Below are 13,552 nucleotides of genomic sequence, written 5' to 3'. Positions count from 1 at the left end.
CTGCAGCTAAAATGGGACTTTTGAAAGAACCATAATGCTTCAGTGGCTGAATTAGAGGAGAAGTAGAGGAATGGGTTTCATGGTTGAACCCAGTGAAATGGTTCTCAGGTCTTGTAGAGTGGGTCCAGGAAATGATCGCAAGCATAGGTAAACTCCTGATCCTCATACTGGTTGTCATCATAGTAATTGCCATATGTGTCAGGTGTGTTCCTACTGTGTTGAAGTGTGGAAAATGTAAAGATAAGGTAAACCGGAAGAACGCAATTATTATGGTGGTCAGTAGTGACAATATGAATACTGAGGTAAATGTAGAACTGCATTACAACCTTGAACTAGGAAATACCATCGTATTATGTATTATATTTAGACATGTATAAAATGTATTGTTAAAATGTTATTTTAAAACATCTCAAATAATGTAAGTCCATATTCCCCCTCTAGACTTCCTTTATAGGATTGGTGCATCCCCACATCATTCCCATGATCTCCCAAGATCTGCGGTGTGCGTATAATGGTAGTTTTATATCCCCTCCTAGAGACACATTATTGATGGATTAAGAACCACCTTGTGCCATCTCATAATATAACAATAAAATGATATGTCATAATGTAAGCCTAAATTAATTTTAAAATCAGAGTATGATAGCATGTTGATTGGCTATCAAAGGGTGGACTGTTGAAGTTGAATGATTGCATGCGACCGCAATTCAACTGTTATCGGACGATTTGGTCATCCGCTGCCCGATTTATGTTGGTACAATCCATGATATAACATTGCATGCGCACACACCCAGTGTGTGCACGTATCTACACATTCGCACAACACTAAATAGTGTATAATATACAACATTCTGACAAACACAATATTCATGCAGGGTTTAATTAGTAACAAGAAACAGCTTCTGTATACATGTCTGAGAAAAGTAATTGAAAAACCATACACCAGGATACCGTAAGTGTTTTACATATAAATTGGGAAGCCCTGTATATAGACAAGTATCGCTGTGTCAATTGAAACATAACCCAGACATTGATATGCACAATTGAATTTGTCTGAATTAACAATGGTCAGAGGTTTTGCTTACCAGACACAGTGGCAACGACAATCAGCTGGGGGTCCCCACCCTGCTTGAAAGTGAGCCTAGCTTTTTGTATAACACCTTGCATTATAGATTTAAAAATATGTTAGTAAGGGATGGAATATATATATATATATATATATATATATATATATACGTATATTAAATCCATCATAAATAGACTTACATGCATAAAACACACACACACACACACACACATAGACTCACATGCATAAACACCGCACATTAGGCACATTTGCGCTGTTTCATTCTACAAATAAATGCACCATGCATATTAGCAACTCTATGCAATATTCTCTTACACTTACACATACACAAATTACATGAAAGGTTCCCTAGTATTAAAGTGTAATATTCAAGGTTTATTCAGTGATTATTAATATTGTGTAATAAAGGTTATTTGATATCTAAGGTTTAGTACATGGTAAGCAGACCGTGTCTGGTGTTGTACTGATCCACTGGGTCTCCACAGATTCCCGGTACCATTGGTGAGAAGATCAGAACCTGCGTCTGCAAACTATGGACTATAGAGAGTTAGAACATTAAAAATGTACTCTGTAATGTTAGCAGCTTAGATTTGCATGCAGGGGGAAAAAGGATACAAAGGGCTGTTGGAGAACGTTGTGTCCATTTGAAATTGTCCAATAAACGATCCTGTAACCAAGACACCTTTAAGAAGAACCAATGGAATCATGCCAAACTTATCTATTATTGATGTAATCTATTGTATTTCCAAATCCATGCAAGGGTATATATGTGCGCTCTCTGACCCCAATGGGGAGTCTTCTTGCTGATGCTGTTGACGGAGGTTTCTTGCTGATGCCGGTATCTGGGCCAGAGTGCGTGCGTATATAACAACTGTACCTTGGGTCTGTATGACTTATTTACGCTAATTGTCTTTAGATCACAGCGTGTAACCATCTGTTTTTATGTAGAATAATAACTTTTTGTGCTTTGGAAACACATTCAAAGTGTGAAGGCTATTTACTGTGCAACTCATTACGCTAAATTGCGACAATTCTAGAAGGTATAGGCAGGATTTAGAAGGTATAGGCAGCATTGTACCAAGGTTTAATCAGGATATAACATCCCTTAGACTGTTGGTTCCCCCTGCCTCCTGGAGTGTTCCCCCCTTCATCTTATCTCATTATACTGTACTTTTTGTACAAAATTAACCTCCTCCACTATTGCTACACTACTGCTCTAGATTGCAGGCCCAGCACTACTTCCTGCTATATATATATTCATTATTCATATATTATATATATTTTTCCTCATATGGGAGATTAGGTTTAATAGAACTTATAGTTTCTATACTCAAGGCTCCCTCTTGTGGCTGATTATGATTACTAAACTGCACTATACTAGCCCTGCTGTCCATTATACACATAAACTGGTTTAACTTTATTCTCATCTATAATTCCTGAAACTAAAGCTCCCTCTTGTTGGGGTTGTTCTATGACATTACACCATGCAATAACTGGCTTCTATATCTCCATTTTCTATTGGAAGCTTTCTGTGTCCACTGCACCTATTTAGAAGTCAGTCATCCAACTGTCTTCTCATTTATCACACATATACCCATAAGATGTAAGAACTCATGCTAATAAAACCCTCGTGCTAATAGCCCTCTTGCTATAAGCTCCTGCTTCCACCGCCATCCTTGCTATGATTTAACTACCTACCTGATGGCTTCCTAAACTCACAAGAGGGGCGGTGTCTTGTGATGACCCATTTATTCTGATAGCTGGATCTTTTTTTGGGAGTTGCCCTTAATCTGATCATATGGTGTACACTTAATGTACCTTATACTTTAAGATGGGTAACGATAAGAAGCACAGATCCAAGTCGGAGGGAGCGGGCAGAAATGAAAGTGGCTCTCATTCTGATATGCAACACTTCCTAAAGGTCACTGGAACAAACAACATGGGTGAGGCCTCCACACCAGTCTCCTCTGCCATGGATAGAATGTCTACAGAAGTAAATTTATCCTCTAGACCAGTGGTGGCTAACCTTGACACTCCAGATGTTGTGGAACTACATATCCCAGCATGCCTTGCCACAGTTTTAGCATGCCCTAATAGCAAAATGGTAGCAGTGCATGCTGGGATATGTAGTTCCACAACATCTGGAGTGTCAAGGTTAGCCACCAAGGCTCTAGACCTTCATCTTCAACTCTTTAATGATAGATTAGTGAAATCCTCTCTCACATGAAGTCACTTCCCAGGAAAGACTTTTAGGCTCTGGAGAACAAGTTCCAGTCTACAATTTTCCAGGACGTGGCTACCATTCAATATGATATGGCTGATCTTGTAACAGGATTGACAGTGTAGAGGATCACAGGTGTCTGCTGATACCTTTAATCAATTTAGAGATATCTCTCACCAGGTGTCTGAAATCTGCTCTTTAAAATCACGAGTGGATGACTTAGATAATCGTGGCAGATGCAACAACATTAGAGTTCAGGGCCTCCCGGAGGACATATCTCAAACCAATCTCACAGATGTCCTCACTAAGATCTTCAGTGAATCCATGGCCTTGATCCAAGTAGTGTAATCTTGTTTGATAGAGCTCATCGTGCTCTCCGACCCAGAGGTTTACCTACTGATAAGCCTCGAGATGTCATCTGCCACCTTCATTATCATAACAAAACAGAAGGTATCCTGAGAAAAGTTAGACAAATGGAAGAGATTGACTTCAATGGTGACAAAATTCATCTGTTCCCAGACCTATCATGGTATACCTTACAATAAAGGAAAACCTTGAAACCATTAACAGATAAACTCTGCAAGCATTCTCTTAGATGTCGATGGGGTTTTCAATGTAACTTACAAGTTACTAACAATGGGAAAAATGTATCTCTTCATGAGCCTGCAGCTCTCCCTTCTTTATTTACAGCTCTTGGCATACAACCTGATTGGGAAGCTCTACATTGCCCACTGAAGATGACTACCCTAGCCTCAGAAGGTGAGCCGTGGCAATGTGTATCCAGTACAAATCAAAATTCTAAATGTCGGTCTATCGTGGCCTCATGAGAAGTAACTGGAACATTTTGTTTCATGTCAGTGACCAGTGAGACTGTTCCTATTGTTGCTCTTTTGCTTGGGCCAAGGCCCTAATCTTATAACAAGTTCATATACAGTACCTGTTCAATTTAAGCTAGTGATAGTGAATTTTGTATTTCCCTTAGATGGAGTTATCTAATTTAATATCATGTTTTTCCTTTTTAAATTGGTTACTACTATAACCATTCCCCTGAACCTCCCTTAGGGTGCATACCCCAACACTCTGGACATGGAGCAGACTTATCTCTCCAGGCTGTCTAGATGCAGCTTTCAGTTATTTATATTTATATCTCTACTTACTAATTTTGACATATGTTATTTGTATACAATTCTATTGTTTTTTTGTTTCCCATGTCACTCTTTTCTTCCCCCTCTTTCCTCCCCATGCCCTCCCCACCCCTCCCCTCCCCCATATGGGAGATCACATCTGGTGGGTAGCTTTTTACTTGTCTAATTGGGTGAAGTTTCTAACTCTTCTTTTTCTAAAATAAATGTCTTGTCGGAAACCTGTATTACGGATTGTTATGGTTAATGCAAAAGGGCTGAATGTCCCAGAAAAAAGATCTAAAATGCTTAGGTCTTTTCATGCATATAAAGTGGACATAGCCCTAGTACAGGAAACACATTTCAAATATGGCCATGCTCCCCTTCTAAAGAATTATTATTACCCCCGCGCTTTTTCTAGTGACAATCCCACTGGTAAAACTTTAGGGGTAGCTATTTTATTTGCACACCATCTCCTGATTACTGATATTTCGACACATAGACTGATAGAAGGTAAAGGCATTTTACTCAAATGATTTATTTACAATCAACGTTTCTCATTTCTAAACCTTTATGCACCCAATTCGGGCCAGCCAACTCATTTTCTCCATTCTTGATAAGGCCGAAGTTCTCCTTGATGGGATTATAGTTGTGGTGACTTAAATTGGCCCCTAGACCCTTCTCGTGATACTTCTAATAAAGTATCACATAAATCGGGAAAGGAGCTCAGGCAGGTGAGGCGCACCCTTCACGGCCATCAGTTGGCTGATACTTGGTGAATTTCTCATCCTGCAGAACGTGATTTTACATTATTTTCTCGCCCCCACCAAACCTACTAAATAATTGATTACCTTTTCCTAAGTCATTGCCCCTTACACTTACTTTTTGAATTATCAATTGGCCCAAATACGTGGTCAGATTATGCCCCGGTCTTTCTTTCTCTTTCGCTCCCACAACAGTCATTTAAACCTTGGACATGGCAGTTCAATGATCTTCTCTTGCAAGATGTGTATTGCAAATTTCATTTAGAGTCCTCATTAGACCCTATATTGCAGGAAACAATCAAGAAGACATTTCCAAGGTAACGGTTAAAAGTGTATTGCATGGTACCTGCATACAACTTGGTTCTTATTCAAAAAAAAACAAAAACCCCCATAATGGATTCCCTTCTCACTAAGATCAAAGCCTTAGAAACCTCCCACAAAGCCTCTTTGTCTATTATACTGAGCTTGAAGAAGCTAGGTCTGCCTTCCATAGACTGTCTAATGACAAAATCAAACTGTCCTATTGTAAATGTTGTAACTGCTATTACCATTGGGGCAACAAGCTAGGTAGGATGCTAGCTAAGGCTTTATGTGGACAGGGTACAGTCACATTTATCCAAGCTATAAAAGATGAGCAAGTCCAAATGCGCAATGAAACTGATAGAACTGCAGTTCTGTTGAGCGTACTATACTAAATTATATAATTTATCTGGTCCATACAATGGTCATAACACATTTAATCATAGAGAGGCAATCTCATCGTATCTTCAGTCTGTCACGGCTGCCGACACTTGAGACTCCTGGAGGGAGGGAGGCAGGCCTACTCGGCACAATAAACTGGGGTGGTCTTAGGAATGACCTTTCCATGAAACTCAGTAGCACAGGATAAAAGTAAAATAGAATTTATTCACATGAGAATTATAAACAGCAAGGTCTCAAATAAAGTCTCAAACAGCACAGAGGTTCACATATGCAATAATATGTTTATGAGAAAATCCCCAAATATATATAAGCAGTCTTTAGCATATAAGAACTAACGTGGTAGGGAACCCGGAGTCCAGAATGAGGCTAACACCTCAGGATGATATTAAGTACCTTTGCCAGGGTAGAACTCTGTAGTAATGGAAATCCAGAGCAGATCGGACCCTGCTGAATAGTATAGTTCCGGGACAGGGCCATGCCCTGTGGTGCAGTGAGAACCTTGTGGAGTAGTGGTCGGAGCAAGGTTAAGCTTTGTAAGATGATGAGATTCCAGGGCAGGGCTGAGCCCTGCAGCATGGCTAGAGTTCAGAGCGGGATGAGCCCCGTGATGCAGATAGGATTGTAACGGGGTTGAGCCCCGTGATGCAGAGAAGATTGTAGCGGGGTTGAGCCCCGTAATGCGGAGAAGATTGTAGCAGGTTGAGCCCCGGGATGCGGAGAAGATTGTAGAAGGGTTGGGCCCTGTAGTGTGGCTAGGGTTCAGAGCGGGGTTGAGCCCCGTGATGCGTAGAAGATTGCAGCAGGGTTGAGCCCTGTGGTGTGGCTAAAGTACGGAGTGGGGTTGAGCCCCGTGATGTGGAGATGACACTGTAATGGTGCAGTTGACAACTGTAACAAGGATGAGTTCAATATCCACAGGAACGAAAAGACAACAGGTAAAGTTCAGCAAAATGATGAAAGCACAATGATGGAGCAAAAAGCAATACTTAATCAATAGGAATGCTGGGCTCTGTAGTGCAGTGGATAACTGGCATCAGAAGTTCATCTGGAATATAACAAAGTCCACAGCAATCCACAGGCACAGCTGGGATCTGGCAGGAGTTCAAGAAAAGACCTGAAAGCAACATTGCACAAACACTGAGACACAGTAACAGGCTTTATACTAGAGGTCTGTGATCCATAGTATAAATCTTGACAGTACCCCCCCTTTTTGGGTGGTCTCCGAACACCCACCAGGTTTTAAAGGGAATTTAGCATGAAACGTACATATCAACTTAGGAGCATGGACATCAGAATCTTTAATTCAAGTCTCTCTTCCAGGCCATAACCCTTCCAGTCTACAAGATATTGCAATTGATTTTGATGCTTACGTGAATCCAGAATCTTATCGATCTCAAACTCCAGACCTCGAGCAGTTGTTATGGGAGGTACTTTAGACAAGCTGTCATGAAATCAATTAAGAATCAATGGTCTAAGCAAAGGGACATGAAAGGAGTTAGGTTCACGCATGGTTGGTGGTAACTTACATGCCACTGGGTTGATAATTTTTATAATACAAAAAGGACCAATATATGGGGGAGCAAACTTCATGGTAGGTACCTTAAGTCGCAGATTTCGAGTAGATAACCAGACACAATCCCCAACAGAATATTTAGGAACACCCGAACGTTTTCTATCAGCAAAGATTTTATAATTATAAGAGGCTTTCCTAAGACATTTATGTACCTGTCTCCAAATTCCAGAAAAATATTGGAGGGTAGCTTTAGCTGCTGGGACGTCCACAGTAGGAATTTACTGAAGCTCAGGAACTCAAGGATGTCGACCAGTATTGGCAAAAAAAGGACTTACACCTGTAGCAGACGAATAATGAAAGTTATGAGCAAACTCAGCCCAAGGCAAAAAATCCATCCAATCATCTTGTTAGGAAGAAATGTACATTTTTAAGAAGGTCTCCAAGTCCTGGTTCACTCTTTCAGTTTGTCCATTTGACTGAGGATGATATGCAGAAGAAAACTGTAATTTAATTTGCAATGATGAACATAAAGCCCTCCAAAACCGAGCAACAAACTGAACACCCCGATCAGACACTATCTCAGTAGGAAGTCCATAAAGATGAAATATCTCTTTGATAAATATTTGTGCTAATTTGGGGCCTGATGGAATTCGGGCCAAAGGACAAAAATGAGTCATCTTGGTAAAACGATCCACCACTACCCAAATAACTGTCCACTCCCTAGACTCAGGAAGATCTGTAATAAAATCCATGGAAAGATGGGTCCATGGCTGGGTGGGAATGGGTAGTGGATGGAGAGGACCAACTGGAGACTGCCGGGAGGACTTATATTGTACACACTTAGAACAAGAACGTATAAACTCTTGGACATAATTTTTCTCAGAAGACCACCAATAGGAACGTTGCAAAAAAGAGTACATTTTCCGTACCTCTGACTGTCCAGAGAAACGAGAATTATGAGCCCAGGAAAGAAGTTTACCTCGTAACTCAGGTGCCACAAATATCTTCCCAGGAGGAGGATCAGGAGAGATGGAAATTGAAGAAAAGGCCAGAGGGTTTATTATAGGGTACCTTTGATCCTCATTTTGTTCTTTCTCTTTCAACATTGAGCGTGAGAGAGCATCTGCCTTTTTATTCAAGGAACTTGGACGATACCTGAGGACAAAATCAAAATGAGAAAAGAAGAGTGCCCAAAAAGCTTGTCTTGGGTTCAGACAATGGGCAGTCTTCAAATGCAACAAATTTTTATGGTCAGTAAAAATAGTAACAGGATGTTTTGCGCCTTCTAATAAATATCTCCAATACTCCAAAGCTAACTTAATAGCTAACAATTCTTGGTCCCCGATGGAGTAATTACTCTCAGCACTAGAAAACTTTCATGAAAAGAATCCACAAGACACTGTTCTCCCATCTGCAGCCACTTGAGAAAATAGCCCGAACTCCATAAGTGGAAGCATCCACTTCTAGCATAAATGGTTTCTCAATGTCAGGTTGAACTAGAATGGGGGCCGCAGAAAATGAAACTTTAAGAGTGTGAAAGGCATTCAATGCCTCTGGGGACCATACTTTGGGATTAGCCCCTTTTTTTGTCATAGCAATAATTGGGGCTACAATCGTTGAAAACTCTTTGATAAACTTTCTGTAATAATTGGCAAAGCCTAAAAATCTCTGGATAGACTTTAACAAAGTGGGCAAAACCCAATCTTGAATAGCCTTTAACTTCTCAAGGTCCATCTGAAGCTCAGAACTGGAGATGATATACCCCAAAAAGGGGTATATCATCTCCGGAACTTCAACTGGAACTTCAAAAACACACTTGGAGATCTTACCATAAAGCTTATTAGCTCAAAGACGACTTAATACCTCTTTAACATGGGTACGATGATCAGAAAGATTCCTGGAAAAAATAAAAATATCACCAAGCTAAACAATAACAAACTGGTAAAGTATATCTCGGAAAATTTAATTCGCAAACTCCTGGAACACCGCAGGAGCATTACATAATCCAAAGGCACAACGAGGTTCTTATAATGGCCATCTCGCGTATTAAACGCGGTTTTCCACTCATCACATTCTTTAACTCTGATCAAGTTATAAGCTTCTTTTAGATCAAGTTTAGTAAATAGTTGAGAACCCTTAACTCTATCAAACAGTTCCGTAATGAGAGGTAAAGGATATTTATTTTTTACCATAATCTTATTTAGACCTCTAAAGTTGATACATGGATGAAGACCGCCATCTTTTTTCTTTACAAAAAAGAAGCCCGCTCCAGTGGGAGATGAAGAAGGCCTGATAAACCCCTTTCATAGGTTATCATGCACATACTCCGACATGGCTTGAGTCTCAGGAACAGAAAGAGGGTATACTCAACCTTTAGGTGGCATTTTACCAGGGATAAGTTCAATAGGACAATCCCAGGGATGATGCGGTGGGAGTTCGTCTGCCGCCTGCTCAGAAAAGACATCAGCAAATTCATGATAAGGCTGTGGGAGAGAAGGTGGAACATCTACTTTCACTTCAGCCAATCGTACCACAGGAATCAAACAATTTAATTTGCATTTGGGACTCCAAGAAAGAATTTGAGAACAAGTCCAATCAATATGAGGGTTATGAAGAGTTAACCATGGTAAACCAAGAACTATATCATACATAGAAATAGGTAATACCAAAAACTCTAAACTTTCTTCATGCAAAGCTCCTACCCTCAACTTCACAGACTTTGTTTGATGTGTAACATATCCATTAGAAATTCTAGTCCCATTTACGGCAGAAAGGGAAAAAGAATAGGTTAATTTAACAACAGGAATTTTCAACTTTTGAACCAAAGACAAATAAAATTGCCAGCTGCTCCAGAATCTAGCAATGCAGAAAACTCTTGACATGAAGAACTAAAGTCAGGAATGCTCACAGAAATTAAACAATCTTTTTTGGGGGAAACTTTAGAGAGTACCCCTAGTTTGAATTCCCCTCCATCAACTAGGGACGACCGTTTCCCGGCCTTATTGGACATTTAGCCAAAAAATGTTCTGAGGATGCACAATACAAGCACAGATTAGAACGCCTACTACATTGCTTCTCCACTTCAGACAATTTGGCTTTATTAATTTGCATAGGCTCATCAGATGTACCATGAACAGAGCGAGACTGGGGAAGAGAATTTTTAGAACACTCAGTGCGATTCCTCTGAACCCCTCATTCTTGCATATGCAGGTCAATTTTAATAGTCAATGAAATTAACTCATCCAAACTCTCAGGAAGATCCCTAGTCACCAACTCATCTTTAAGTCTCTCAGAGAGACCATTCCAATATGCTGCTCTTAATGCCTCATTGTTCCACTTAAGTTCTGCGGCTATAATTTGAAAATGAACCACATACTGACCAACTGGAGCTGCTCCCTGCTTTACTTGTAAAATGTCCACAGATGCAGCCACTGATCTTCCAGGTTCATCAAATATCCTTTTAAAAGTAGAAACAAAAGCTTGGTAATTAGACAGTAAGGCATCATTTCTCCCCATAAAGGAGAGGCCCACTCAAGAGCAGTTCCAGACAATAATGACATAATATAAGCCACTTTGATTCGAGGGGTGGTAAAACTCTGAGGTAACAATTCAAAATGAATCTCACATCCCTGAAGCACCTGTACACCAGTAGCCTGATCCAGATCCGGATTGATTTTTAGGTCTGTGTAAGCTGTCATGGCTGCCAACACTTGTGACTCCTGGAGGGAGGCAGGCCTACTAGGCACAATAAACTGGGGTGGTCCTAGGAATGACCTTTCCATGAAACTCAGTAGCACAGGATAAAAGTAAAATAGAATTTATTCACATAAGAATTATAAACAGCAAGGTCTCAAATAAAGTCTCAAACAGCACAGAGGTTCACATATGCAATAATATGTTTATGAGAAAATCCCCAAATATATTGTCGAAGCCGGATGATTGGCTGAGACAGAATCTGTTTAAAATCAAGATCTGCAAGACGCTATTTTGCGACTGGTTGCAAAATGGCCATTTTAGCTACAACTGAAAATAATCCTTACATTAAAATATTCAGTGATGACAAGACAGGTTTTTGTAGATTTGTCTGTAACAAATAATCAAGAATACACAGACAGATATACTCAGACAGAGTGAATTTGAAAACAATTGTTAGGGATTTAAGCTATCGTTAGCCATTGTAGGCATGGTATCTGATGGGGTTAAGCTAAATAAGCCATTGTCTTTAAGTCTGAGGCTTAAACAAATTAGCCTTACCTGTGTGATCTCATCAAGCCTCGTTTGATCACATGTGTAAACACATTGCCTGTCATTGTTGTAAGCCCAGTAATATCAAAACCAAGTAAAGCAGAGAAATATATATATATATATATATATATATATATATATATATTAAATTCATGATAAATACATGCATGGACATAGACAATCGCATGTGTATTCACAATGGTTACAAATATACACACAATTACATGAAAAGGTTCCGCAGTAATAAAGGTTATTACCCGAAGTTTTATTTATATTTGCAATACTGTGAAATGTATGTTATATGATATTTATGGTTTAGTACATAATAAGTAGATCATGTTTGGTGCCATTCTGATCCGCTGTGTATTTGCAGATCTGTGGGTTTTATCGGTGGGGAAATCGCTACAAGCATCTGCAAGTTATGAACTATAGGGAATTAGGTGATAGAATGTACAATGTATGAAGTGTTCATTGCTTAGTTATGAGGCAGGAAAAAGTACACAAAGAGCCACTGGGAGGCTGAACTTCTCAAGTACAAAAAGACCAATAAACTATGTCGTAACAGAAGACCAAAGAAGAAGAACCAATGTGAAGATGCCAGCTCATGCCTATTGTATTGCTTATCTCTGTTCGGGTACATAACCAGGTTCTCTGACCCTAGGTAGCTAGTCATATTTCTTGTTCCTGTGACGGAGGTTTCATGTTGATGCCGGAATCTGGATTCAGAGCGCCTGCATATGTATCGATTGTACCATAGTTATTGTAACCTTTGCACGTAGTGTCTAGATCATGTGCGAAAACGTACCTTTTTCTTTTATGCCTAAATAATAACTTTTTGTGCTTCAGAACCACATTCTGAGTCAGAAGGTATTTATTTCTGTGTGCGACTATTCGCAAAGCTAATTAGTGTCATCTAAGGTTTAGAGGTTATAGGCAGGATTCTGTAGAGGTATTAAGTAGGATATAAAAATATATAAGCAGTCTTTAGCATATAAGAACTAACATGGTAGGGAACCCCTAGTCCAGAATGAGGCAAACACCTCAGAATGACATTATGGACCTTTGCCAGGGTAGAACCCTGTAGTAATGGAAATCCGAAGCAGATCGGACCCTGCAGAATAGTAGTAAAATTTGGATGTATTTCCATGTCTCAGTTCAATCTTTGTTAATTATAAATAGTAATAAAGATATTCCAGACCAGGAGACATGTAAAGACATAAATATGACAATTGTGATATAGTCAGGGTAGGGGGGGTCCCTCTCCTGGGGTAGATGGACACCTCCTTACAAACAGCAGCCAGGAAACAGCACACCAGTCCAGGGTTTTCGTGCAAGCTGGTCGGAACCAGTATTATTGTGCAATATACACAGCAAAATAAACAAAACATAAAAATAAATCCTTGCCAGTCTGGGCACTACTAGACAAGTTATTCCCTCTCTACAAGTGGCAGGGCCTACTGCCAAACACAAACACAGCACTTTCAAATATCACAGTGTGTCACAATAAACTGGGGTGGTCTTAGAAATGACCTTTCCATGAAACTCAGTAGAACAGGATAAAAGTAAAATAGAATTTATTCACAAAAGAAATATAATCAGCAAGGTCTCATATAAAGTCTCAAACAGCACAGAGATCACATATGCAATAATATGTATAGGAGAGAATCCCCACATATATATAAGCAGTCTTTAGCATATAAGAACTAACGTGGTAGGGAACCCTGAGTCCAGAATGAGGCTAACACCTCAGGATGATATTAAGGACCTTTGCCAGGGCAGAACCCTGTAGTAATGGAAATTCGGAGCAGAACGGACCCTGCAGAATAGTATAGTTCCGGGACAGGGCCATGCCCTGCGGTGCAGTGCGAACCTTGTGGAGTAGAGAAGTCAGAGCAGGGT

This window comes from Taudactylus pleione, unplaced genomic scaffold (genome assembly GCF_031769625.1).
Source record: "Taudactylus pleione unplaced genomic scaffold, aTauple2 ptg000139l, whole genome shotgun sequence".
NCBI lineage: Eukaryota > Metazoa > Chordata > Amphibia > Anura > Myobatrachidae > Taudactylus > Taudactylus pleione.
Note: the sequence above shows the minus strand (reverse complement) of the source record.